The 27,822-nt window shown below is 41.2% G+C and overlaps 1 long non-coding RNA gene across 1 annotated transcript; it reads left to right on the top strand.

Annotated features, from left to right (window-relative positions):
• Positions 1-579: 579 nt before the first annotated feature.
• LOC137852717 (uncharacterized) lies at positions 580-27,822 on the top strand. The gene is made up of 5 exons (XR_011094002.1): positions 580-2,297; positions 12,814-12,974; positions 13,514-13,790; positions 14,214-14,306; positions 25,571-27,822. It is a non-coding gene; the product is annotated as an uncharacterized lncRNA (long non-coding RNA).

A 27,822-nucleotide genomic window follows, 5' to 3' on the forward strand; every position in this document is an offset into this window, starting at 1 on the left:
TATGCATGCGTGTGTGTATATGCAAGTGAGAGCATAGATGTATATATAGAGATATGTGCCACAGTTTGCTTCAAGGTGAATTTATGACAATTATTCATAGCTGAAGCAACAAAAAGAGGGAAATTAATATATAAAGGAACAGAGTTCCTAATGGTTCTATAAGATAACAATAAAGGAGTTTGTATTGTCTTTCTATTTCATAGGAAATTCCATGACTGTGCATATAATAAGCCCGTGAAAGGTGGGACACCAGAGTGGTGGAATGCATTGACAATGAATGCAATCTTCTTTCAACTGCTGATGGATTTTCTGTAGATTGTATCAGTAGGAACAGCAGAAATGAGATGCAGTGTATTCCTTCCCTAGAAGAGAGCTGTGACTGGAATCTTTGACTCTTTTTTCACTTGTTTAGCTAGCCTGGTGATGCTATCAACTTCAGGAGAGCTTTTGTTTAGGGTTGATTTTATTTTTTTCTTTCTCTGTATTTTACCTTCATCTCCCTACCCAAACCTCCGTATTTCTTTTCATGTTTTCACTGAATGTAAACAAATACTCTGACAGCCAGGAGCAAACCTATAAGTAAACAGAAGCACAACACCACTTAATTTAAATGTTAAACAAAACTGTTCTAACCCTAACTCAGTCATGCTCTCTGGGGTTGTTAAATTAGTGGCAGTGTGCTACCATTTTCCCACAAGTGGCTACCACAGTGACAGCAGTCTGGTACAAAAACATCCAGAAAGGTTTAAATTACTTGAAACGCAGGTAGCAGTCAAGTTATGGCAACGCGGTACTCAGCACAAACTAGTTAACCCTACCTTTTCATGTAGGTTTACTGAAGTCTGTGCTGACACGATGACTGTAAGTTCCCAGAGAGTTTTTAAGTCTAGCCAGGGGTATGCAGTAGCCTGCACTACCCACCAGCCACCATGTGACTGCAATTTAGATATACACTTCATGTCAGCAGTCTTGTACTGAAAGGGCCTTGCTCTTCTTCCATCTCCCAGGAAAGATCAATGAAAAGGAGGTGAGGTCACAAAATGGAAGCATCTTGGGCTCTGACCAGGAAGGATGTATACTGCAGTCCAGTTCAAACAAGCTTCCTTGTAGAGAACATTTAAAATCTCTATAAATCCAGATTCAAGGACTCAGTTGTGTTCACGGCCCTCATCTACTGTCTGTAATGATTTCCATTAACCAAGTGGGCAGATGGAAGATTCTGGAGGGCAAGAGTCTACAAGCAAATAGTACTTTTCAATGGATGATAACTTTGATTTCAATATTCATATCCTAAATCATTATTCAATGTAACATTTGCAGGCTCTGACCCAGGTGGCTCTGCCTGGTTTGAAGGACTCTTTCCTGTGAGATAACCTTTTTCTTCTCTGTGATTAACTGTCAAAAAACATTAGTCTTTACACCCATGTTTGTCTTGCTTAGTCATCTCTCCAAAATTTTATTTGGACTTAAAAAAACCAACCAACCAACCAACAAAAAAAAAAAAAAAAACAAAACAAACAAACCACTACTGAAGACAAGGTTTGTTAGTAAATAAAAATGTATGTTATAAGGAAAGTCTTGAAAGAGTTAAAAAAAAAAAAAAATAAGAGTCCATTTCAAGCCTTTTTCAATCTAAACATTGATGAAATTAGTTTTTCACTGTTTTACCACCACTACTTTCAAGCTTCCTTCCCACGCTGCTGTGCGAGTTACTTGCAGAATACTCGGGGATACAAATCTTCACCAAGCTTGACTCTTAGTTTCTCTGACAAATGCTCATGCTGTGAAAGAAGAGACATTCAGCTGCCCTGGATTGAGCAGGCTGTCAGACTTCCCCAGAGAAGTTACCATGGAAAGAAGCTTCTTCGAAACCTTGTTTAAAGTGAGGGCTGTTAATCAAGGCCTTGGTGCTCTCATTAGAGAGGGAGGGAACCATTTAAAGTCAGGAAGCTGCAGTATATGAAAGTCATGAAATTGAAATGAATGCATCTTTTGCCAGCTGGTTTCACACCCCCAGTTGGCAATCCACAAAGGTTTAGAGGGGGAATTAAATCCATTTTTCAGCAGAAATAACTATTTTTGTGATTATCATATAGATTCCATGAGCTACACTTTGGTCCTATCAAGACAGGCAGGCAGCTGCATGAGAGGTGGAAAGAGAGAAAATGATTGAGATGAAATCACCACCAACAACTATTGCAGGCAGGAAGGCAGTTTTGGATCCCAGCCACAATACTTCTGCAACCTGGTTTGAATGGGCCTGACGGGATGCCATAATGGAACCTACACTGAACAAGGTACGTGGAAAGCTGTCTGACATGGGCTCTATTTCAAAGAAAAAATACAGTTTCCATCCAGGCTTTAATTGCTTTTATTTTACTTGTTTTGCTCTTGGGGCTAAGATTGCTTTCAATAAAATGAGATTTAAAAAGTAGAGTAAAATAACACTCTAAAACAGAGTCAAATGAGAAGAGCATGGAGAAGAAAGGGTTTGTCCTAATGTCAGTCTTTAAACCAGCTGAAAGGCCTGAACAAAATGGATGACTGAAGTTTATTATCGCTGTTTGGGGTACAGTTCTGCTCTTACACATTTTTCTGAAAAGCCACTAGCCTTCAAAGTCCAATACGTTTTACTAGAGCAGAAGTGGAGTGGCATCTGATTTTGGTTGTTTTTTTTGTTTGTTTGTTTGTTTTTTTTCTCTGACCATTACCTTACTGCAGAACTGATGACACAGCTCCCACCTTTATCAGCTCTGGACACAATCTTAGTTTCCAAGTACAAATGCTACAACTGAGTTTCAGTTGCAGAAAAAAATCTGTTTTATGTATCAAAGGTCAGGATCAAGTCCTTAGCTGTGAATTGCAGGAGTATAAATACTTTCTGGCAATCAAACTTTCGTTGTCTGGTGTATCTTCAGAGTCAACAATTGTGGCGCCTGCTGTTTCTGATGGCAATTTCCCCATCCCCTTTTGGATTACTGGAAATTCATCCCTGTGCAAAGAGCACTTGTATCTCTTGAAGTCCCAATTTGTGCCCCGTTGTGATTATTTAAGAAGTGTCTGGGAGCCTTGTAGGAACTGAGCCCTGGGATAAACTAGAGATTAGTTTCTATTTACTGCAAAGTACCAGAAAGCGTGCTAGCCAAACATCCCTGGCAGAAAGGCAGAGAACATCAAACTGTAGCACTCCAGCGCCCTTGCCACTGGTGTGACTTGAGTGCTCATAGCAGCTCTTGCTGTGCACACAGGTAGAAGGTCAGTGTATTTCTGTGTTAAAACAGAGAAAAGGGAGGTTGAGAAGAAGAGAATAAAAATGTGTGGCCTTTCTGAGCTCTCATAAAAACAGCAACAATTTAGATAAGATAAAATAAGAACTATCCATTATCTCTAGGCATTACTGTAATGATTACTAAATATTAGAGAGAAAAAAAATATTTTCTATCTAGAAGATGGCATATCAGTTCTTGAGGGCTTACTAGCAAGACACCCTTGTACTGTTCCATTCCCTCAGAGAACCCACCTTTTAATATTTCTTCTGTTGTGAAATAGAATAAATATGGGCAGATCATTGTTTTAGAGACTGGTACTTTGTAGCTTTGTCTAGAAGACTCCACTGATTTATCCAGCAAAAGAGAAGGGAAATATCCACAGTCTCCATGTTGCTGGTTTGCCAGTTATTGAATACTGCAGATCAGTAGTACACAACCTTTTCAGAACCCATGTGTCATTCTGACAACTTTCCAGGACCAAGGGGGGCAGACTTAATCTGCATGCATATTAACATAAATTTACATAGGAATTGAATCAGAGATGAATGTGCACAGTTGTTATTATTGTGTATTTACAATAAACTGCACTGTAAGTGTTGACAGCGCTTCACAAAACAGAGAGGAAGACAAAACATTCTTTGAGAGTTGAAGAGTAAGTGAAGCACCATTTTCCTGAAAATGGTTCTTCATGTCTTCCCAAAAAATTGATATGGCCACAGGCATAGAGGAATGCAGCTTTGAGGCTGTTAGGTGGCTACTGTATTTGTATGAATAGCAGATTAAATCTGATCTTCCACAGAGAGAAACTTGCTGTGGTCTGCAGTTTGGAGGAACCCTGACTTTTTCAGGGATGGAGATAAGGATTTGGGAATTTGTGTGCCCTCATCCAAATTTGTATCTCAACTCCCACTTTTTTACTGAATTACGCAAGTTCCACTTCTCTGTATAACAAGAGGAAAAGTTTCACTTATCTTACATTTCTGCCCACTTGCTATTTAACACGGAAGCAGACATTTCTAAGCTTGTGATGAAAGAAGAGTTGCAACAGTGCTGCGTATTTGAAGACAAGACAAGGAAAATTTGCTGTCTCCTGGTATGGGAAAGTCAGTGGTGCACAGTAGGGTTACAAGTAAAACCCTTTCATGCTTTTTCACTGCTAAAGAAAGGATCCCCTCTGAAAAGACCTTTAAATAGATGTGCTTTTGATGTGATGCAGAAGAAAAAAAAATATTCTAATGTTGATTTTTTTTCTTTTTTGAAAATTAATCAGCAGTGGGCACTGACATTTAATAAACTGGCCTGTAGCATCCCTGGGCATAGAACACCCTGGGAAAAACTCCAAACTGCCAACACAATTGCTGGATAAGCCAGCCTAAGGGGCCTGGAGGGCACTGCCAGAAGAAATATCCCCTTTAACTTTCAGCCATGGTGAAGCTGTGCATTCATTACCAAAGAAGTGGAAGAACACCGTGATGTGCTCTGACTACATTGTTTAATATACTTGTTTAGATCTTGGAATTAACTCTTATTTGACCATTATTTTTGATGTCTTTTCTCTTGAGAAAGTGAAGAATAATAAGGGAAAGGATGTATGTGTTCAGCACATCTCTTTCTGTACTTTGTTTTTGGGAATTGTGTAGTTCAAGACAGGGTGGAAAATGAATGAAACCTTAAAACAATACACCTGTTAGTTCAAATAAATCATATTAGACCCTGGGTTGAATGTGTCAGCTTGGGAAACATCTTATTTAGAACTATGTGGATGCTAGCAAAGCTTTGAGGGTCAGATTGTGGTACAGGTGTAAATCAGAGTAAGCCCTGCAACCTTTGCTGTAAATACACCACAGTAGGGGCAGGGTGTTCAGAATGTCTTCTGACAGATATCTGACCTCCTTTAGGACCTTAAGAATGAGAGGAAAGTGGCAGTGAGTTGGCTCTCAGAGTCCCAGGTGGTTTCCCATTGCAGCTTAACTGGTCCCCCTTCATCAGTTACTGCTTGTATATGTGAGCTCTTATTCTTTGGCAAGTATGATGTAATGCAATTTATCCTCATCTTTTTTTCAATCCAGGTTATCCTTGTGAGCCTAGGTCTAAAGAAGAAAGAGAAACAATGACCTTTTTGGATACTTTTTCAGAGGGCCTGGTCTCAGGGTATAACTGCATCTATGAGAATAGGAGATTGATATGGTAGCGCATGCCTCTTTGTCAAATTTTTCTTGGCTGTTTGGTTCAAAACCTTGTCTTTCATGCTGTGTGAGTCACTTTTCTATTGGCAGTCTAAAACAGGCGAATGAAGCAATCCTACTGCAAATCTTGGGACAATTATTGGCCATCCTAAAACATATACGTGCCTTTTGTCTGAACAAAAAAAAAATCATAAATAATGTTATCCCTGTGAATCAGAGTAACCCAACTCAGGGCTTTTGCTTACAAATCATCTCATAAATTATTCAGCCAGTTCCAATTTTTAGGTGACTTGCTGAACGGAATCTAGGTCATAAATTGACATATCCTAAATTGGGCCAGTGACAGGATGGATTACATAAGGACTTTCACTGCAGAGCCCCAGGTCCTAGCCCCTGCTGCAATAAATAATTAAGTATTTTATGGAGCATGGGATAAATCCAAGAGACTGGGGAAGCTTTGATTTAAAATACACTATAGCCTAGTGGTTAGAAGCAATTCCTGGGAGACTCAGGCTCTGTTCTGTGGTCTAAATCAGGCAAAAGAGGGAGTTGAGGCCAGTTCCAGCCTCACAAGGGACAAGTCTGGCTGGCAATAGGTGGGAAGGTGGTCATGTTCCCTCCAGGTGCTTTTTGTGAGGCATCCACCTGGGAGGCATGTTGTTAGAACCTGAAAGCCAAGCAGAGGAATGTTTAATTCTTGAAAGTGTAGATCAAGCCTCAAGCTCCTTACAGACAGTGTAATGCTTGTCTCCAGCAGCTGAAACATAAGGTACTTTTGTTATGTAATGTTAAGCATCTGTAAATTTAGTTGACCAAATGGGAGATGTCTTGTAGATCCAAATTTGAGTTCAGGTGCCTAACATGTCAGCCCATTACTTTAGGCTATTTATGAGTTGGGTATCATGTGCTTTTATGTTTACTATAATATTTTCAATTCTTTCCCCACACTGCTATTTTGAGCTAACCTCAGTACCCACAGAGGGCTCCATGACCCATCCACTGACTGCTGAGTTTGCTATGAGACTAACTGTAACTCTGAGCCTGGTTTTCCCTCCCATCTGGCAGCAAAAATGAACTGCTGCTGACTGAATGACCACTGATTCTCTTGGAAGCGGAGCTATGCTAACAGCAACAGCCAACTCTGTCACCATTTGTGAGGATTTGTAGCTTGGGCTCTGAGACATCTGGCTGAGATATTTACGCAGTCCCGTATTGCACTCACTGAGGCTCTGCTTTCACATCTGGAGTCTAGACTGAGTGACTCTATGGGCTGGCCTTCAAGCCTCCAAGCATCTCATGTCCCTCTTGTTCTCGCACTTTGTCTTTTTATTGCTTTATTGGTTTATTTATTTGCTGTAGGTGCTCCTATCATATCTCCTCAGACATTCCTGTAATGGCCACTTGAGAGCTTCAGTGAGGAACAGCAGCAACTGAAAGAAACCGGGCAAAGGCAGACAGGATGTACAGGGAAAAAAGGCTGTGTTGAGGCAAGGCTTTGATTGCGTGGTTGTGGTAATGGGGAATGCCTGGTGCTTGATTATGCTGTTTCTTCTGAGTTGTACAGCTGTGACTGTGGGAAATGACAGTGCTCAGCTGCGCACAGCTTGCATTCAACACATGTGACAGGGAGCGGAGGTTTCTGTAAGCTGCTAGAGTTGGCCATGTGGTTGAGCCAGGCAGGGAAATGTGGTTGAGCCAGGCAGGGAAATGAGTCGCACACTACCCTGAGTCAGATCCATCAGTAGGATGCAGGTACAACCTGGGTCTTCACAGAGCTGTTCAACTTCAACCTGGTTAGAGTTGTCCTCTGGATGGAGACCATTCATTGTCCCCAGGGATAAGGCAGGGGCCCAAGGCCTGAAGCATGGCATGGTGGTTAGAAGTTATAGCCAAAATGTAGAGATCTGAGGTACCTGAGACATTGGTATAGGGCTGGTAAATGCAGCACAGGTCCCATGGGAGAGACCTAGAGTATCTAAAAGAGACATTTAGGTTTAGGAAAATAATCCCTTCATATGTTCTGCCTTTGTGCTTAATAGTGTATACAGAATCACAGAATTGTCTAGGTTGGAAGAGACCTCAAGATCATCGAGTCCAACCTCTGACCTAACACTAACAAGTCCTCCACTAAACCATATCGCTACAGGCTGCAGCCCCATGCTGGTGCTGTAGTGCTGTACTTCTGCAACAGGTGAAATCCTTCTTGATCTGAGTACTGGCCCCAGCGATATCAGCTGTTGCTGCTTCCTGCACTGGGAGCAAATCTTCCTGTCTATTGCTGTCCTTATTCTCAGCCTCTCCTAATTTCTTTCCTTGGGTCTTTAGTCTATTAGCTCCCCTTGGTCATCTGTCTGTCCCATATTCTCCTTGTAACAGTTTTCCTTTGCAAAAAGGGAAAGGAATGGTTAGGCGACCATTTCCTGGTCGCCTAACAGACCTGTTTGCCACTGCTGGAGAAATACTGCTAGGGTATGAAAGGCTAAGTATTGTTGACAACAGAGGTGTTATGATCTGGAAACACAGTGGAGAAACTGAATGGTCTAATAGGGAAAATGTATGTAGTGCTTGAAAAGACGGGTACTGTGAATGTACCTGTTTGTGTAGGTAGGTCTGTATATATTTGGATATAGATAAGCCAGAATCTGCATTACGAGAATGTCACAAACTCTAGAAATTCAAGCACTGAAATACGGTTCAATTCATCCTTTAAAGAAGGGTAAAAAGGGATTTCAGATATTCTCCGTGCACTTAAAGTAGCCAGCAACAGCATGATGGCAGTTCTAAGTAAAGGGCCTTAATCAGAGTATATAAAAAGACTGGAGTGATGTTTGAACAGCACGTCCAGCTCCCAAGCATTGTCTCTTTCCTGCTATCAATGACACCCATTGTGCAATAACAACATTTGCACAGAGATACGTCCTGTTTTGCGCACGGAGAATATATTGAAGCAACCATAGGGCTGCACTAGCCTTGACTAGAAAAGTCCCCAAGGGCCCGTCTGCCAGCTGCTGACTGATGTAGAGCTGCTGCTACTGATAATAGGGTACATGTGCTGGCTTTGAGCTGAACTAGGCAATCTGGGGCACAGTCAGATGTGCTCAACAAGGATCAAGTTCAAACCTGTTTAAGAAGTTAGTTCCCGTCAGCGGTGATTTAAGCTAAGTAGTTTTGCTGTGGATTGGAAAGGACAAGGAATGCTCACACAGTCAGCTATTTCATCTTGGCTGTCACAGTGGTGATTTCAACACAGCCAGAGGAGTCGGAAAGAAAACAAAGAGCTGAGATCTGTAACTTCCTAAATCATAAAGACACAAGCTGCTAAAGGTGTATTTCCATTAGATGTTTGCCTGCTTGTATGTACCAGAATTATGCTACCTACTTTGCTCTTTGCAAGTAATTGAAATCAAGAGATGCCTAAACTTCTTTGAAGATGTAGGTCATTGTTCAAGACTGGAGGTGGCTGCCATTGGTTGAATGCTGCTGATCCTTTCAGGACTTCAACCACAACAGGAAGAATGTAAGTGTGTGTGAGGCTAGAAAACACAGGTTTTTGCTGTAGAGATTGAAGTACCACTGCTGGAGATCGGGCATAATTTTCCCCACTTTATGCTGTCACAGGAGAGGAAATTAAGAAATGATCATTGCAAGATTTAAGAATCATAAATACACTAATAATCAGGCAACAGAACATTGTACATGACATCTGCATTAATGTCACCCAAATTCATCACTAACCATGCTCCTTCTAGGGATATCCCACATGTGGTAAGCAGGATATACTTTTGCGTGAATAGTGTTTCACACCATCCCATATCAGTGAGGTCGGCTATGCTGGCTTCCAGGCTTGGGAGCCAGAGTTGGCCTTGTATCAGAACAGTCATACTGTGAAGCTACTGAGCACAGCTCCTCCGTATTTCCCCAAATTATTCAGTTCCTTTATCAGAAAAGCACATCTTATTCAGCAGGAAATGAAGCAAAAGGTCTTCTTAGTGATTATTGCCTCCTGGAAATATTACTGCCATATACTTGTGGAGTTCTGGAGTTCAGCTGTAACTATTCAGCTTTTTCCTGAGAGGATTCCTAGTGAGGGCACCTTCAGGCAGATCTAGAAAAGTATCTCTGTGTTCAAGCCCTAGGTAGGCTCTGAGCTGTGAGTGAATTCCAATGATGAGATTCCTGTTGATAGTGAGAACACGAGTTTAGATCTTAAAAAAAATAAAAAATGCACTGTAAATAACTACTACTCTGGCTTGGATAAACTATGGTGAAACAGAGGTGACTGGAATAAATTGTTACGTCCACTAAGTGATCATTATCTTATAATGAAATATAAGGTGAAAATACACACATACACACAGAAAAAAATAAAAAAATAAATTAAAAAATGACTTAAATCTTGTTACTCTGGCAAGGATCCCACTGACCACAATAGTATTTTACCTTTGCAAGGATTAAGAGAACAGCAGGATCTGAACAGCTGGTTGCTTAGTTGGGTTGTTGGTGTTTCTAAACCTATAATAAGGCAGTGCTGAATGCAAATATCTTATAATCTGAATACAGAAATCTTATACCATCACTCAAGACCTCTTGAAGGCAATGCATACAACATACAAATAGAAGCTGTAATCTATAATGCCACAAATCCTTTAGGAGGATTATCTCTGTTATCTCATCTGGCATCAGAGAATTACATGTAATATAGACACATAAATGGCTTAGTCACAGAAAGATCCTTTAGAAAAGGGTAGTAGAGAGGAAGTTTTGTTTGCTTCTAAGCTGGACAGAAGAAGAAAAGCTCTTCAAATGACAAATGGATCGGAGCTGAAGTCCTCTTTGGGTTCGCAGCAAATCTTTTTCACTTGGAAGAATTAGTCAAGGGAGCTGGACCCCCACTATCTTGATTTTCATGTAGTCATTTACAGCCATGCAAAGGGTGGGTGTCACACATGCTTGTGCCTCCATTTCCCTTTTACTAGGTTCAGTCAATCTGCATCAGTGCAAGGGGCTATGGAAAGTGGAAGACAATCGATGATTAAACTCTGTAGCTCCCTACCAGCCCAACAGAAGCCCTAGATTTGAATAACTTGAGCTCAGGATAGGATTGGTTGACTTGAGGCTCAGTCTCATAGCTAAACTGATGATTTACTAATTGCATAGCCTGCCTAGATTCATCTTGCATAGATGAATCTCCTACTACCTTCACTTATTTCTCCTTATAGAACCCTGCCAGTTTCTTAAGAAAATGAAAAACTGATGCAGTATGATAAAATTTCCCCATTGGCTATGGCTTTTCTTATGTCTCCTACCTACCTTGTATCTTTTTCCATCCAGATGAACAGGATTTTAACCTAGTTTTGTGTGCTTGCTCCAGTCACCTTATTTCCTTCTCACCTGTGTATCACCCTGTTTTTCCTCTCACAATCTCGCTCTGTCTCTCCTTTACTAATAAAAGCAGAGTTGTTCTGTCCCTTCTTAAAAACACTTATTTATCAGAATCCCTTCCTTCAGCAGTTACCAACCAATTACCAACTCTTTCATTCCTTTCATCTCTAATTGCATCTCAGACAGCACTGAATGTGTTGTTTATTGCCCATAAGCCAGTGTCAGAGGTGCTGTCCCAGATCCTCCCCAGTCCAGCCTCTACACTTCTCATTCATCTCAAACCACCCTCTCCAAGTTCTTTAATGATGGTAGGACAAAAGGAAAAGAAGGGAAAGGACATGTTGGCATACCTTGTAATTTTAAATACCTATTTTATGTTCTGATGTTTTGGGAACTGATTAAAAACCCACTAAATTAAAATTAACTCTAAATTAACTCTTTCCATTGATGTAATGATCTTTAGACAAGGACTAGCAAATTTATAATTTGTGAGAGTCAGGGTTCAAAAAGGAATTTCAGTATTTTTGTTCAAAGATGGGTCATTTCCTGTAGCTTTCACAGTGTCCTTTCCACTCTACTGACCTCTGCCTTATCATATACAATCTCCTTTATATTCACTTTTACAGGATAAGTAGTTGGATGTGCATAGAAGAATGTTCCATTTTCTGAGAGCATTTCTTGGATTCCCTGAAGAGATTAGTACAAAATTTTAATTAGGGGCATTGGCAGAGTTCCCACATGCTGGTGTATTAGGCTGTGGTTTTCATTTTCATTCCCCATTTTGGTTCCTATACAATGCATAGGATTTCAGTGGAACCATGAGACTTATGGCTGGTTTACGATGCACGCCTTGTCCCTTCAGTTTTTGTCCCTGCCATTGATACAGATGAGTCATGATTAGCAGCTGTCTCGTCTTTTTCTTCCAAAGACTGGGGCAGTTGCCCAACATTTTGAGGACAATTGTCCAAAAGATGTCAGAGTCTGAAGTGACCAGTACAATTTCCACTAAAACTCTGGAAGGCGTACAGGATGCAAGTGTCATTAATTAAGTTTTAAGAACCTACAGTGCTGTGGGAACCTGGCAGAAAATACACAAGCTGAATTTTGTTTGCAACTTCCTTCTATTTAGGAATTCATTAAAGGGCTGGAGCATTTGCAGGGATTTCAGGACCCAGTGCTAGAATGGCTAATTGCTGGCTTGGTCTTTTGTATACAGTGTAGCACATAAAAGGACTGTGATCAAAGAATGCAGGTGCTGCTGAGGGCAATGAGAATGCAAGTATGGTGATTGCTTGCCGGATACAATATATAACGTTTCATTTAGCTGTGCTTTGCTTTGGTCCATGATTGGATTTTGCAGGAATTGGTGAATGATTTTGACTGAAGTGATTTAATAAATATATTGTTTAAGTAGAGTGAGAAGTTTATACCTCTTCTTTCATCTTCCTGTTTTTTCCCCTTTTAGCACCCAAGGGAAACATAACCACCACTATAGATCTAACTTTGATGAAGGCATTAGTAAGTTTAAGTTGCTTTCACCTTCCTCAGTGTGTTAGAGGTGGCTGTCACAGTTTTAGCTGGATCTGTGGTCATGTATTACAGTAGAGCCAAGTTACACAGTACAGTTTAGCTTACGTACCTTCACAGTGAGAACTTCAGAAATCACAAATAATTTTATGGCTCAATTTCTCATACATACCTAGATTTTCTTCAGTTGCATTCTCATCTTGCCAGTCTTTTCTTATATCATTCTCGTTGAATGGCAAAGAGAAATCTATAATGAAGCTTTCTCCTTTTTTAACAACCATCCGATTTGACGACTCCCCCCAAACAAAACAAAACAAAACAACAAACACAAACCATATGAAACAAGTAAAGCTGTGGCCCCTGTTTTGGAGAACATGCATGAGTAATTAAATAATATGCCCTTCTGTCACCATTTTTGCAAGGAGAGGGATTAAAATCTGTGTTCACAGGCTGAGAGCAGGTGTCTGTGATAAGATCCCATGCTGTGACATGCATGCAGCACATTCTTACATGAAAAGCCCTGGCTGATGAAATGACCACAGGAAGACAACATGGAACCCTCCCGGCAGGATCAGAAGAAGCTTAATTAAGCTCTGTGGTCAATTTTGAAGTGAGTGTGTGCCTACTTTAGAAGAGCATTAAGAAAACTGAAAGCATGGCTATATTTTAATTATGTTCTGGTTTTTCTGACATTCCTTAAGTAAACTGTATTGCCTCTTGCGTGGTCAAATGATACAGTGACTCAGAAGTGAACACACACATCTTTACGTAGATGGGATTTAGTAATTGATCCAATGTGGTTTTAGAGTTTGTTAGTTGTGGACTTTTTTTTTTTTTCTTTCTGGCAGAAGGCAACACTGAACCCACAGTTTCTGCATTTATACTAGACACTGTTGTTTCAGTTGTAATTATATTACTGAAATCATGGACTACAAGTTCCCTGTAATCTTGTTAGAACCTTCATTAGAAAAGGTTAAAAAAAAAAAAGTAAAAAAAAAAAAAAAGGTAAAAAAGTGAAAAATAAAAAAAGGCAAGACTCAGAGAAAAGATGAATGTTTATGTTAAGATGGTAAATAATAATGATAAAAATGACGGTAGTACTGGTGGCAGCAATCATTTGCTTTGTATTACTGTGCTTTTCCACTACAGGACTTAATATTCTTTCCTGATTTCCCTGAAGCAGCATGAGAAATTCTTTACATGTGCATGACTATGGCTATTGCAGTGGTGGTGAAGCAGAGATTTGACAAGTGAAGTGTTCTAACAGCGCAGGAAGTCAGTGATGAAACTGCAAAGGCAAGACTAAAGTACCCATGTCTATCTTAATGCAGAATATGTGTTGAAAAACTGTAGCCTGGCTGTATGTGGATTGATGGAGTGACAAAGAAAAGCTTAAGGCTTCATAAACACCTTTGCTTTTCTCAACGTAAGAATATGTTCTCTCTTCCCTGTCTTTTTTTTTTTTTTTTTATAACAGAGTAGTCTAGGTCCTTGTCAAACATGAAAGAAGGCTCTGTCTGTGAAATTCATTAACGGAATTAGACATAAAATAATGAGAGGATGAGAAGAAGGCAGCCAGGAATGGGGGGGCAATGGGGGGAAGCATGGACAAGGATAGCTAGAGACAGTTTTCTGCAAGGGTAGCTTATTGAAACAATGGTATGGTACCTTGACTAATGCAGAGCTAATTAAAACTGTATAGGACAAAGCACTATCAAACATACTATAGGGAACAATCTTTCTATGGTAAATCCATCCCCGATGAAATTCCATTGACTTCAATAGGTTTTCTTCTGGGATGAATTTGGCCTGATAACCTAATAAGTCTTTTCTGCCTCTAATTTCTAAGGTCCTTTTGTCAGAAGCATAGCAAGAAACTTCAGTCTGGCTTTCAAAAGTGCTGAACACCCAAAACTCCTACAAAGGTCTCCATGAATCACAGGTACTCAATACCACCACAATTTAAAACTGAATGAACTGTTTCATGTTTGCTGTGAGTTTGCTCTCTGTACAGTCACATCTGCACAAAGACCCTAAGTTAACCCCCTAAGCCTTTTGAGGCAGAAACTTCCTATGCATAGGTACAACACCTCACACAGTGCAACACAGAGCTTAGCAACGGCCTTCAGGCATTAATAAAATAAAATTAATTAGTATCAACAACAGTAAATTATAACTTCACAGGATTTGTATTTGTGGGGCAATGGGTAATGTGTATTTGGGCTGGCTATGTATAGATGGACCTACTTTTGTTACCCAGTTTTCAACTAACTGTCCATGGTCTAATTTTTCAAATAAATTACTTTCAGTGTGTTCATGGTATCTGTGATCTTAGAAAAACTGTCTTTTTGTAAGTCTGTAAAAGCCATGTTGGGAGACAGTCAAAAGTAAAAACAACTGCATCTTCTTATGTCTGCAGCACAGAACAAGTGACTCTTCCCTTCACTCTTCAAGCACCACAAATTCATGTGCTTCTGGTAAAACCTCTATTTGTACATTAAGTTTACACTGCACGTTGCAGTAAGCATCTGTGAGGTGACCAGGACTGTCATGTAAAATACGGGTCAGACTTGTTTTGAAAGGTCCAGATCAAGCACAGAACATTCTCTTTGGAATCACAGAATCACAGAATATCCTGAGTTGGAAGGGACCCACAAGGATCATTGAGTCCAAATCCTGGCTCCACACAGGACCAGCCAGGTGTCTGAGAGCATTGTCCAAAGTCTTCTTCAACTCCAGGAGGCTCAGTGCTGTGACTACTTCCCTGGGGAACCTGTCCCAGTGCCCAACCACCCTCTGGGTGCAGACCCTTTCCCTAACCCCCAGCCTGACCCTCCCCTGTCCCAGCTCCATGCCGTTCCCTCAGGTCCTGTCACTGTCCCCAGAGAGCAGAGCTCAGCGCCTGCCCCTCCGCTCCCCTCATGAGGGAGCTGCAGGCCGCCATGAGGCCTCCCCTCAGCCTGCTCTGCTCGGGGCTGAGCAAACCAAGGGACCTCAGCCAGTCCTCATATATCTTGTTCTCTAGACCCCTCACCATCTTTGTAGTCCTCCTTTGGACACTCTTTAAAAGTTTTCCCTTTTATTGCTGTGCTATTGTAGTCTGCTCATCTTTTGCTTCCACTCCATGGAAGACATACATTGTATAGACAGAATTTTAATAGCATGCCTGTCTCTGGTCTCTCTCAATTTCTAGTTTTGGTGTTGTTTTTTTTTGTTTGTTTGTTTGTTTGTTTGTTTGTTTGTTTTTTGTTTCTAAGAAAAAACAAAACCAAAAAAAAGTCCCCAAAACAGAAAACCCCACTGTTGAACAACAAGTTGTGCTCCAATTTTATTCTGAGGGCTGTTTCCAAGAGGAGGATTACTAGTTTAAATCTGTTACTTAAAAAAATAGATCTGTTTGATTACTCGGTGCTTGGTTTTCAGAAGGACAGCTCCTGGGGATCTTAAAAAATATCTGTAATGCAACAGGGAAGGAATATAATAGACTAGTTTGGGGAAAAAAAAAAAAAAAAAAAGTATGACGAGGGGAAAACATAACATACAATACATTTGGTGTGAACTTTTCCCAGAAGATTGCTTGAGCCTCATAGTTCACTTACAAGCAGAGTACAGTGATGCTGGGCAGCCTGCCAGTGCTTGTTATTGTAGTACTGTGTGAGCCAGTTCCCTAGTGAAGAAAGAAAAAAAGAGAGAGAGATTTCTTTGCCTTTCATAGGTGTCCCACACTTTCCTCTCTGCTCTCTCTGAACACCGTCCTGTTCTTCTCTACATCAAGGTGCTTTGGTGTGTGCTACACTGTGCAGATGTCACACTAATAGTTTCACATGTGGTGCTTTCACAGTTCAGGAGGACTGACACAGAGCTGTATCACCTTGCTGCACTGGAGGTTTCAGATAACAGCTCTCACCTGGTAGTCTAGCGGTAAGGCACCCTCTAATACACATAGTGAGGATGAGCAACACCTTGTCCTCGCAACCAAAGTATCTCGGAAGGGAAACATTCCTAGGAGCAAGTGCCAGGCTAAGTTGCATGTCTACACTGAATTTTGCAGTCAGATGTGAGCCAGGATAGTTTCAGCTTAGTACCATGCTACAGATACCACGAGGTTTCCAGCGGCTTAGAGTACTGGCAGAGCTTCTTCATGTCAGCCTGAAAAACAGTGTACAGGCATGGGAGAGTTAAAGGCTGACAGTCTGGCCACAAATGTATAGCAAGACTGAGTATGGATGAAAGAGGCTTCCTACTTTCTTGTATCTATATTCTACCTGGAAATCCATCCAATAACCTTTCAAAATCAGCAAACATGGCATGGGGTTGTTTTTATTCCCCTCCCCTCCACATCCACACACCTCCTCTTCATGCCGGTATGTTGTCTTGAACTACAGCACTCTCTGGGAAGTACTTGCACAGCCTCCATCAGAAGCATGCTGGGCTCCCAAATGTGATAAGAAGCTGATAAAAATGATCTGGGCCTGGGTTAAAACAGCCTTAGTGGAAGAATGTTTAGCTAAATAGATACCATCTGTCCCTCAAAGTGAGCATGTCCTTGTTCTGCCCTGGCCTGACCAGTATGAGCTGTTGCTTTTGTGGTGCGGTCCATGTGTGGACTGGCTGTTGTTCCCAGGACCTGGGGCAATTGTTTATGCAATGTGGACTTTATGAGAAACAGTTTCAGTTGCAGGCTTTCTTTTTTTTTTTTTCCTTTTTTTTTTTTTTTTTTTAAAGGATTAAAGATTGGTAATGAAAACAACATTTCAGCTTAATACAGAAAAGTGCTGAAGCTGGAGCTCAGCTGAACAGGCATGTTCGCCTGTACAGCACATTTCTTTAGGGAAGCCAAAGAGGAAAGGAATCCTGAAGAGCTAAAAGTAGTTTACAAATTACCAAGAGAGTTTTCATGTCAATAATGCATGGTGCAAATATTTTCTAAGGGACACAGGCAGTTAGCACACAGCACTGATTTTACAGTTTTTAAATGCATTTTCTTTACCTCCTCACAGATGTAGATAGTGGAACAGAGCTTGGAGAGCTCTGCTACTACAGACCATTCATGCAGATACATGGAAAAGGGGTTAAAGACAAGAATCAGAGGTGCAGACTTGCTCTGAGAATGCCTTAACAAACTTTCAGACTCACAGTACTAAAACGAGAGTGTGGTCTGCCTAGAGCAGGGTCCTGCACACCATTAGAAGCCCAAGAGCAGAGGAACTGCCACACTTCCCCAGGGAGGGTCAGGTGAGGACACCTGCAGTGGGACAGTTATGCTGTTTAGCTAACCTGAGCGTATTCATGATACCTAGTCGAAGTGAAGCTGAATATCTGAAGGCCTGTTCCTTCAGTCTCTGATCTATGTTACAGGTATATCTGTCTCTAATGCTGTCTCTGGTGCTGACTCCTGGCTGGAACTTGAAGTTGTGTTGTAGGTGGCTTGTTTTCTGGTTGCTGAGCCGTGGACCTGTATCAGTACTTGCCATGTCTGGGGCTGTTGACCTTATTACCAGCTCCTGGCTCTGTCCACTGTGGTTGGGCCCTATGAGATGGTGCCTTGCTGGTGAGAGTGCTGCCGTTGTGGGGCTACCCTCAGCCCTTAGCTTACCTTCCCTCAGGGAGCAACCCTGCCCTTGATGCTTCCTCAACAGTGTCAAAACCTCCGCAGTCATAGGATAGTGTCATGAGAACTGTAGCAAGCAGTCACACAGTCTGAAGGGGTGTTATCCTATTGTTCATAGGCTAGTTGGCAATGGAAGAGACTGTAGGTCTTGAAGTAGGCAGCAAGAGTGTCTTCTCCACCATCATTGTAGCAGACATAATGTACAACACCTGCTTCTTGGCAAGGCAAAGGCTTCTCACCATCTTGTTATTGTTCATGCTGATTGTCAGGAGACAATCACAAGGAAGATGAGGGGCAACTCTTTGCCTGTGGCATGAAATAGAGGTTCCTGGTATTTCCTGTGCAGTTACTGTTACCTGTGATTTAGCTGAGGGAGTGGGAAGGTGCAGTGGCTTCAGTGCTCTGAAATTCTGGACCAGCAGCAAATGACCAAACGTGGCCTCGAGTACATCTGCAGGAGCGATGCTTACACATTTGTGTACAACAGTGATTATAGTTAAAATTTCACATGGCACCACACCATCACAGTCACTGTGGGAGTCAACAGTAGTATTTCTCAGAGCAAAAGAAAAAAAAGTTAAAGAGGGTAACATTTAGCAAAGAGGTCCAAGGGAGCTAGTTCTTGTTCATCTCCAGTGAGGTTTGGGCTTTAATTGCCTGAAGACACAGGGGAGGAGGGCAGCTAGTGTAAAAAATTGAGATCTCAGGAAAAGGACAGGTTTTCTTTCATTCCCTGCCTCAACATCTGTAGAGGCAAGGAGGTCCCTTGGACTCCCAAGAAGAGATGGCACTGCAGGGAATTCTGAAGGCTTTTAGTGCTTTACTTGAAGACCTGCAACTTTTGTGTGGTTTGAAAGTGAGGTCAATTCATAAATCTGTGTTCCTTTTTCTCCTAATTACTTTTGCTTCGAAAGTGAATCCATCACCCTGGAGATGTGTGCTTTTGAATAGGTTATTCAGGCCTGAGTGGTCTCAGCAGTGCTTGTAAGGCTGGAGCAGTAGCACTGCAGAGGTCTGCATACAGGGAAGAGAGGCAGAAAAGGGGATATTCACATGCAAGTGCATCCTGTGGTCCTACAGTTCAAAAAACTTCCATGGATGGACCCATACCTAGGAGGCTTGGAAACATGTGACATCCTCATTTGGGTCAATTATGACAGACAAGAGAAACCCAACAATATGTGTAAAAGCTGTGGAAGTTATAAGGTTGTACTACAGAGGCATGTGTTTTGGGAATATCTTCCAGGAAGCAAAGGATATTTTTGTATTTCTGAATCAGACATGTTTCTGGTATATGGAAAACAACAAGAAAGTTCAGAAGTTAAACTGTTAGGATTTCTTGTTTGTTTTGATTTTTCCCTCCCACCTCAATGACAGAAGACAGCATATGCAAATAGTTTACAAATAACTTAAAGGAAAATTACCACTGATTTTTGCACAAAGGACTGCAATGTTAGAAGAGCGGATCTCTGAAAGGTGTTTCTGGGTGGCTGCAGAGTAGTACTAAAAGGTTGTGCTTTATAAAGAGCATGTATAGCAGTGATGTTATTCAGAACACTACTTGCTATAGGACTTGCTATGATATTTTGTGATTAAATCTCAGAAGCACAGGTCTTGGGGTAGCGAGTAGCGAGTAGAACTGCCCATGAGGCAGTTGACTGTTCGTACAGGAAACTATTAAAATTTTCATACTTACAGTGACAGTCAGATAAGAGGCAAAATTCTATTCTGTTTGAAATTTTCAACATCAGACCCTAGTAAGCACACTAGGACGCTTGATTCTTCTTCTCGTAATAGGGCGAAATGAAACTTCTTTTTGATGGCTGTTTCAGCTCAGCCTTTATGAGTTAGAAGGGCTGATCCTTGGACCTGGTCTATTTTCATTGCATGTGTTACACAGATTTCCTTAAAAAGGAATCTTGTGCCTTAGCCAGGAAGATAAATAATGAGAAAACATCTGCTATTTAAGCTCTGGACTGACCTATAAATCTTCATGACGAATGCAATCCCAGAAGCAGAAATCATCTACAGATTGCAAAATTCTCTCACTCTCTCTTTTTGGTTTCCTTTTATTCTTTGTTGTTGTTGTTCCTCTAATCCCTTTAATTCCTGGTAATTTGGAAGCCCAAATATATTTTTTCTTCTAACTGTTTCATTATAACTGATAGAAGCTGCTGAGAGGAGGGCATGGCAACCATAATAACACAAGAGTGATGGAACAGACAGACCCTATAAGGAGCTGACAGGCAGACAATAATGACAAAGTAGAGGTTGGATAACTAATAGTTTGGATGATTTACTCTTGAGGAGCTCTGGAGGGTGGGATGCTTCTTTGCCTGTTTATTTCAACCTCACATGCTGAAGAAAGGGTTTGCTTAGCCACTTTAATCCTTTGCTGCATTTTCTCCTACCAGGGAATGGGAATCTGCTTCTTTCTTCAGTGATTCTTTGTGGCCTGCCTCCCAAAGACAAGATTGTTCATAAGAATAAGAAGAGGTTTCTTTCTTCTTTTGCCTCTAGACCTGCAACAGAAGGGGTCCAGCAAACTTTTAAAATATTTGCACCCGTGAGGACTGAAGAGCTAAGGAGCTAAAATGCAAATTTCTGTGGAGAATCTGAGGTTCAGAATTCAAAGAAGGATTTTGGCATGGGGTATGGCATGCCTACAGCATGAGCAAAGACAAGGAAACTCTCATCTTGGATTTGCTTGAGGTGCTTAATAGAACTGGAGGGCCTCTCACACAGCAAGTCATTCTGTTATCTGTTTATTGCAAGGTCAGGCTAATTTTATTCTGCATTTCACATTGCTTTAATCTGAACAATGGAAGAGTTGATGTTGAGGTAAAAATCTTAGGAGATTGTGAGCCTCATATGGACATTTCTCCTGATAAATCATAGAACCATCCCCTTGCAAATGCACAATGTTGGAGTACGTCTTCTTCTGAAGCTGTTAAGTGATCTTTGCATCCAATGATTCAGTGTCTTTGGTCTGTAATTTCACAGACAGGTCAGTGGGTAAGAATTCTGTGGAAACCAATTCACCTACCTGTCCCAGGCTGGGGCAGGAGGGACACATAAATTGAGTTGGAAATTCAGCTCTCTTCTCGGATTGGTACTCCCTGGGCAGAAATTACCCCATTCTGAATTGCTTTAGAGAGACACAGCTGTAGTTCCAGAGTGGCTGGGCTGGCACTTTTCAGGCACACAAGCAGACTGAAAATAAGATAGCATTTGTTGGTTGAGACGGGAATTGAGGGAGCGAGAGCTAAAATTAAACACATGGTGATACTCTGTTTTGTTCTTTCTTGTGCCCTGAATACCATCTGCTTGAAAATCAGGTGAATCCAAGTGTTATTCTGAAAGGCTCTCCTTATAAGATTGAGATTTTCATAAAGTGGAGCAAAGTATTTCGTCTAAAAGAGGAAATAAATAGGAGTCTAATAAGTGAATGCAGAAGAGACTGCAAACTGATCAGTGATCAGAAGAGGGTGAATGGGTTTGACTGACATCTGGAGAAAAGCAGTGCTGTGCTCTTTCAATTACAGGTTTAAGACTGCCACAATTGACAGATTAAAGGTGTTCACCCTAATCCAAAATTATACTTTCTCCAGTCAAATTGACCATTGTGTCAACTTCAATTTGTTCAGATACGTTACCCACAGTCACTGATTGGACTGATTCACGTGCACACTCTTTGACAAGGTCCCTGTTTCGTGTTCACTCCTTACTCTTGCTATTTCCCTTGTCAGACAGATACTCTAGAGGCATTTCCATTATCTCCCATGTAGCTGTACCTCAGAAATGTAGTGGACTGGAAAGAAAAATCCTCGGGCCAATTATTCTGACATAAACTCTATTTATCAAAAAGCACAAGAATATGAAGTGTAAGTTAAAATAGCTCAAAAATAGGATGCATACATGCACATATACATACACCCTAGGCGTACACCTAAGTAATGCTGTGCTCAGAGCCATTACTGTGACTGAGAATGGATGAGCACTTTTAAATAAGAAACAACTCTAACCTTGCCTCGAAGTTCAGACTGAAACAGTCTCTCTGAGAATGGAAGTGCTTAAATTTAAAGCAAAACTAACAAATTGTTTGCACAGTTCTGCCCTGTAGCATTTCTGTTAGAAGCAAAAGCACCAAATTGCTTGGAGAACAGTTACCCTGTAATCTTTCTGAGTCTTTGAAAAAGGAACTGAAGTAAAAAATATTTGCACAATTCTGAGAACCATGCTGGTGCTGATTCACCAACACCTCCTTGGGTGAGGAGGTGAAGAAGAAGAGACAAGTTGCATTTACTTTTCCTTCACAAACTGAAAGAAATGGAGGTAGTTGTCTCATAAGCATAAAAACATTAAGTGGCATTCAGGTTTGTGCTTTTCAGTTTTAGCCAAATGCATCACATGGGCTTTCCCTTGAGAGCCAGATTGAAAGCATTGGCATCCCACTGAAGAATGTTTCCACGGGGAGATTTTGGAGTCTGGAGAGACCTTGGTGGTGTATCCTAACCTTCCTCAAGGTGTGGGCAATCCTGCAGGGAATGTGTTAATCTCTAACACATTAGAGAGGGGATGGCAGGGTGCAGCCATGTAGGCTGTGAAGGTGTGGCAGTTCCACTGGAGCAGTCAAATTCAAGGCAGTACAAGAGGGATGAATCTGATCTCATCTCCCTTGAGCTTCATATCTATCTATCTATCTATCTATCTATCTATCTATCTATCTATCTATCCATCCATATATATATTAAAAAAAAAAAAAATCACTTGTTAACTCTACATGCCATCTGTACATGGTGGTGTGGTGACTGGTGCTCAAGCCCCAGTATCATCCTTGTTGAAATTTCAATTGAATGTTACTTCAAACTGATGCGGGTGCATGTGTAATTAATTTCATTGTCTTCTCAGACTTTTTTGCATCTCTGCTTATGTTTTGTTTTTGTTGTGTTTCCCTTCCCCCCGCCCCCCTTGTCTTTTCACTCTTTGAAGTTATCCATTAGAATAAAAATGAAATATTTTGATCAGGTTACAGATATATAAAAACGTCCAGTATTATCTATCTTTGTAATCCATCTGTCACAGTTTCTCACACAGCCATTAGTGAAGTTTCCAGGCACTCCAACATATAACATTTAAAAGAGATACTACAGCCAGAACAAACATTACTTACCTATACACCAAAAACTGTTTGGGGCTGACTTTTCATCCACTAATGCTGAAGGATTTTTTTTCCTCTGCTTGCAGTAACAGTTTTGAGAGGGGTGCAGGCACAGGTTCTGTGTAACTAGCAGGACCATGGCATGCTACAGAGGCTTATGAAGCAGGACGTTAAGGACTGAGTAGGATGCCTCTTGTCAGTACTAGAAAATCCTTTGCTTTACATTCTGGAGAAGCTCAAAGTTAAAATACTTCTATTTTGTACAATATTTGCAGAGTGTTTATAATTCTGTCAACATTTTACCCAAAATTTTATATATCCCTTGAAAGACACAAACTGAAGCTGATGGATTTTGGTTTGTGTTTAAGTTTTGACTTACAGAGAACAGGGAAAGAATGCACTCTTTTTGTTATGGCTTGTAAGCAACTCTAACACATTGGGTAATTTGTGTAGATGTTTGAACTTTGGCTTGTGTGTTACCCCCAACCACAACTATGCCTTTGGGTTTTCTGAGTAAAGTTAGTATGAAAGATAAGCAAAAGGAAGCATAAGAGCAGAGCAGTACTTAGCACTGTCTATTTGGCTAACATCAGTTTCCTCTGTGAGGTCTAAAGCACATGCCTCATACACACCCTTTAGTAAATACTGAAGGTACAGCAGCAGAATTTGTTTTTACTTACTGACTTTCCAGTTTTCCATAGTTGTGGCTCGTGTTCCATGAAGGTAGGGTGGGAACCATTCCTTCTGTCTGCAGCTCTTTGAGTATGCTTGCAAACTCTGTGCAGAAACAGGCTGGGCAGACATTTTTTGTTAAGATATATGTGATGCAGTCTGCAAACAAAAGTCTTGGAGTAGCTACCTTTTATGTTTGTTGACTGTAAAATGAAAAGGTACCACTGGGACTGTTTATGTGACTCAGGGTTCAGTTTTCATGGAGATGAGCTGTAGCTGTCACTCCCACTTTAATCTGGAATTGAATGATTTTTTTGTAAGCTGCTATGCCATGCGAGGCAAGAAGGCACAAACAAAGAGGGACCACAGAGGTGAGCTTGTTGAGTCAGTACCACTTAGTAACAGTTTGTAGCGGAGAAGTAGAGGCATCAGAGATTCAGCAGGGGAAGAAAGCAGAAAACCATCATTGACTTGACAAGATCTGAAAACCCTAAGAGAAGAGGCAGAGAGGAGGAAGGCAGTGCATCAGCAGGGCTGGGGATCAGCCTGTTCTAAGGAGAAACAGAGGTTGACAGGTTTCTCCTTGATTGACAGCACCTTGGCCGGCAGAGACTCACAAGGTGACTGCCCTGTGGATACTGAGCATATGAATGCTTAGCCTATTAATGTTAGTCCTGGCCCACTGCTGCTTGTGTTAGCAGTAAATAAGACTACTTTTATGTATCTACAATCCTGCTTTTGGGCCTCTATGCCCAATAAAAGATGGCCAGACCTTAAGGGTTATATTTAGTATGATCTCCTGTATTGTGCAGACTGCAGTACTGGCCTCAATTAATTCCTCCTTGAAAGAGAACATATATGTTTGGGGAAAAAAAAAATCTGTCTTGTTTGAAAAGTTTTCCAATGATGTATACTCTATTAGCCCTTGGGAAATAATTCAACTGGTTAATTATCCTGAATGTTAAAAATCTGTATGTCAGTTTTACTTCGAGTTTGTTTTTAAATTCCAACCACAGAATGATATTATGTATTTTCTGAACTGAAAAGCCCACTCATCGTGAGGCGTATGCTGCCTGTTTTGATGGTGCATGTGTCTTTTACCATCTCCTTGATGATCATGATCTACCTGACCCTCTCACCTTCTGGTCTGTGCCCTAATCATGTGTCCTGGGACTGTCATTCCACTAAATGGATCTTTTCTGAATGCTCTCCGGAGCTCTGATACCCAGGAACAGACACAGTACTACAGGTATCACATTGCTAAAAAATACATAGGAGACCTAGTGATGGCAGGAGAAACAGTACTTCTTGTTAATACAACTGAGCATTGCAATGGCTGGAGCACCACCATGAGAGTTTATGCCACCAGGAAGCCACCTACTTTGTCATTTACAACACTTTTGAGCACTGGCTGTTCGAATAACTTGTGCTCCTCTTCAGTGTGAAGAATCCTCTGTTGGTATATACAGGTCTGTATCCACAGGCGTGTCATTTGCTTGTGCCTAATTTCGCAAGTGCTCCAGACTGGTGATTTGTGATTTTATCACTCCCATTGACTCTTTTTGCCAGGGTGGACTTAGTCTGTAATGCAGTTATGTTTCCATCTGTGACATTGATAAAAGTGTTTGATAGCAGAGAGGCAAGAAATAATTTGATGGGGAGCTCACTCAAGTCTCACCTCTTTGACTGATGTCACTCTGCTCTAATTCTTCCTCAACTGACTCTTGTAGCAAGCTGTACTCTGCTTACCTGGTGTTCACAGGGACCTGGACACCTGCGCCAGCAAACATGGAGCCATGACAGTGCCCAGATAGGATCGGCCAGGCAATGCAATGCACCAGGTTATAAGCCAAGTGATGTCCTGCCCACCTATCTACTACTAGACCAAGATGCTTTTACTGGATCTGCTGCTTCTCATCTCTTTGATGCTGCTGCTCCAACCCTTATATCAAAACAGAACCAAGAACTGATCCTTGAAGAATGGCACTTGTAATTTGTCACCCAAGGGACCCCAGCTGTTCTTATGTTTGCTGGTGCCAACTGACTCAATTCAAGGTTGACTACTTGTGTGCATGGGGCAAATGGCAACTTAAAGTTTAACATATCCTGACTTCCCACTGCCTCTTCTTGCAACATCTATGTTGTTACAACATGTGATATAAAACCAGAACAATATATAAATGTGAAAATGACTCCTTTAAATTAACAAGGAATATGGCAGACAATGAAGAAAAGTGCAGAGGATTAAATGTGTATCATAGAGGGAATACATTGTATTAACTAAATGCAAACATATTTTCTTGGGTTTTGTGTTTTGGAATGAGAATGAATGGGACAGATCAGCAGAACAGGGATACCCCTGGTGAAACTTCACTTAAGTCAGTAGAGTTACACCAGGGATACATTTGGCTGATTCTTTTGCTAACGGCTGTATGAAAACTTTAATATAGAGTTTCTGCATGTGTGAAGTGTATGCCAAGACAAATGCAACATGCTAAATGGAACCTCCTGATTTATTTAAATTAAAAATGCATTACAAAAAAACTGTGGATAATTGGAGTGGAATGGATCCAGACTAGAATCGTCTGTCTCATGTCTCCAGAGTGTCTGAGGGAGGAGCAGTGAGGAATATCTTACTTGTAAACCTAAGCAATGAAGAATATGCAGATAGCAGATAATTTCTTGAAACTGCTAAGATCCAGCAAGGGACTCAGAGCTCTTTAAAAGACAAAGGTTGTAATCAGATGTAAAATAGCAGTTTTGGCTGCAGCTGATATGGACTAATAGATTACTAAATTCAGCCTGTTCTCAGCTGTTCATCAGTTAACTTTCTCATTGTCATTTGCCTCCATCTTCCCTTCCAGTTCAGTTCTGTCAGTATTGCTGTCACTCCCCAAGCGGCCAAAATGTTCTAGGGATAAAAATAAACCTATCAAAAATGTTGAACCTGAACAAGCTTGTTTTGCCTTTGCTATGTTGGAATTTAAGCCCGGAGATGTGACAGAGATTGGCTATCTACCAGTCACGACAAACACCTAGGGTTGGGCTAGGAAAAGCAATATCTTGGTGTGGATAATCAGCAACCTGAACAGAATCTCTGAGCACGGTCTGACTTCAGTATCTGAACAACATAGACCTTCTTCCAATAACACCAATTGCCCACTAACTGTGGTGTAACCCAAAGCCCTCCAGCGGCCACCTTTCTCTTTGTGCTGACCTGCACAACTATTTAAGCTGTGTAACTGTTGAGCTGCTCAGAGACGTAACTCACATTGAAGGTCTGGAGGGTTTCTCAAGCTCTGGGTTTCCCCTGGCATGCCCAACCTAACAGACACTCCCAGAGCATACCTAACTTGCACTTGACGTGTTTATGTACCCAGTAACTTCAGACATGAAAGACCCAATTCTGAAGGGACGCTAGAAGGAAAACTAATGCTTCTATGTGCACTGTTAGAAGTGGTGCAAAGAAGTTTCCTTGACACCTGAAGAAGCTGTTCTACTTAGCATAAAATAATTACACAAATGCCTCTAGGACGAGGTCAGAGTAATCATGAAAGACAATGCCCATGTTAACAGTGCATCAGATACATGGAGTGTCAACAGCCCTCTTGAAGGAGCGTGATGGAACAAAAGCCCTCAGCAAAGTTCTCAGCCTAGATGGGTCACTGCCAAGAAAAACAGGTCAACTTTGTGTCCATATACATACTCAGAGCCAGTGGCAGACTGTTTTAATTTCAAGGGACCGTCTGTGATAAGAAACAACCAGCAAGAGGAGGGAGAGGAACTGGAGAGAAGATAAAGCACCTCAGAAAATTCTGTCAGGTCCCTGATGCAGGTTGTCTCATATGTTGAGAAGTGTGATGTTGCAGCATATATTTCAGTGGAGGAGTTATGTGAGTGTTGCAGTTTTCCTATGTATGGTGGAAGTAACTATTAAAAGAGCAAGATGGAGTGACAGTTCTTACATAAATGTATCGGGGTGGAAAAATATTGAAGTACTGCCCATAAAAAGAA

This window comes from Anas acuta, chromosome 2, assembly GCF_963932015.1.
Source record: "Anas acuta chromosome 2, bAnaAcu1.1, whole genome shotgun sequence".
Lineage (NCBI taxonomy): Eukaryota > Metazoa > Chordata > Aves > Anseriformes > Anatidae > Anas > Anas acuta.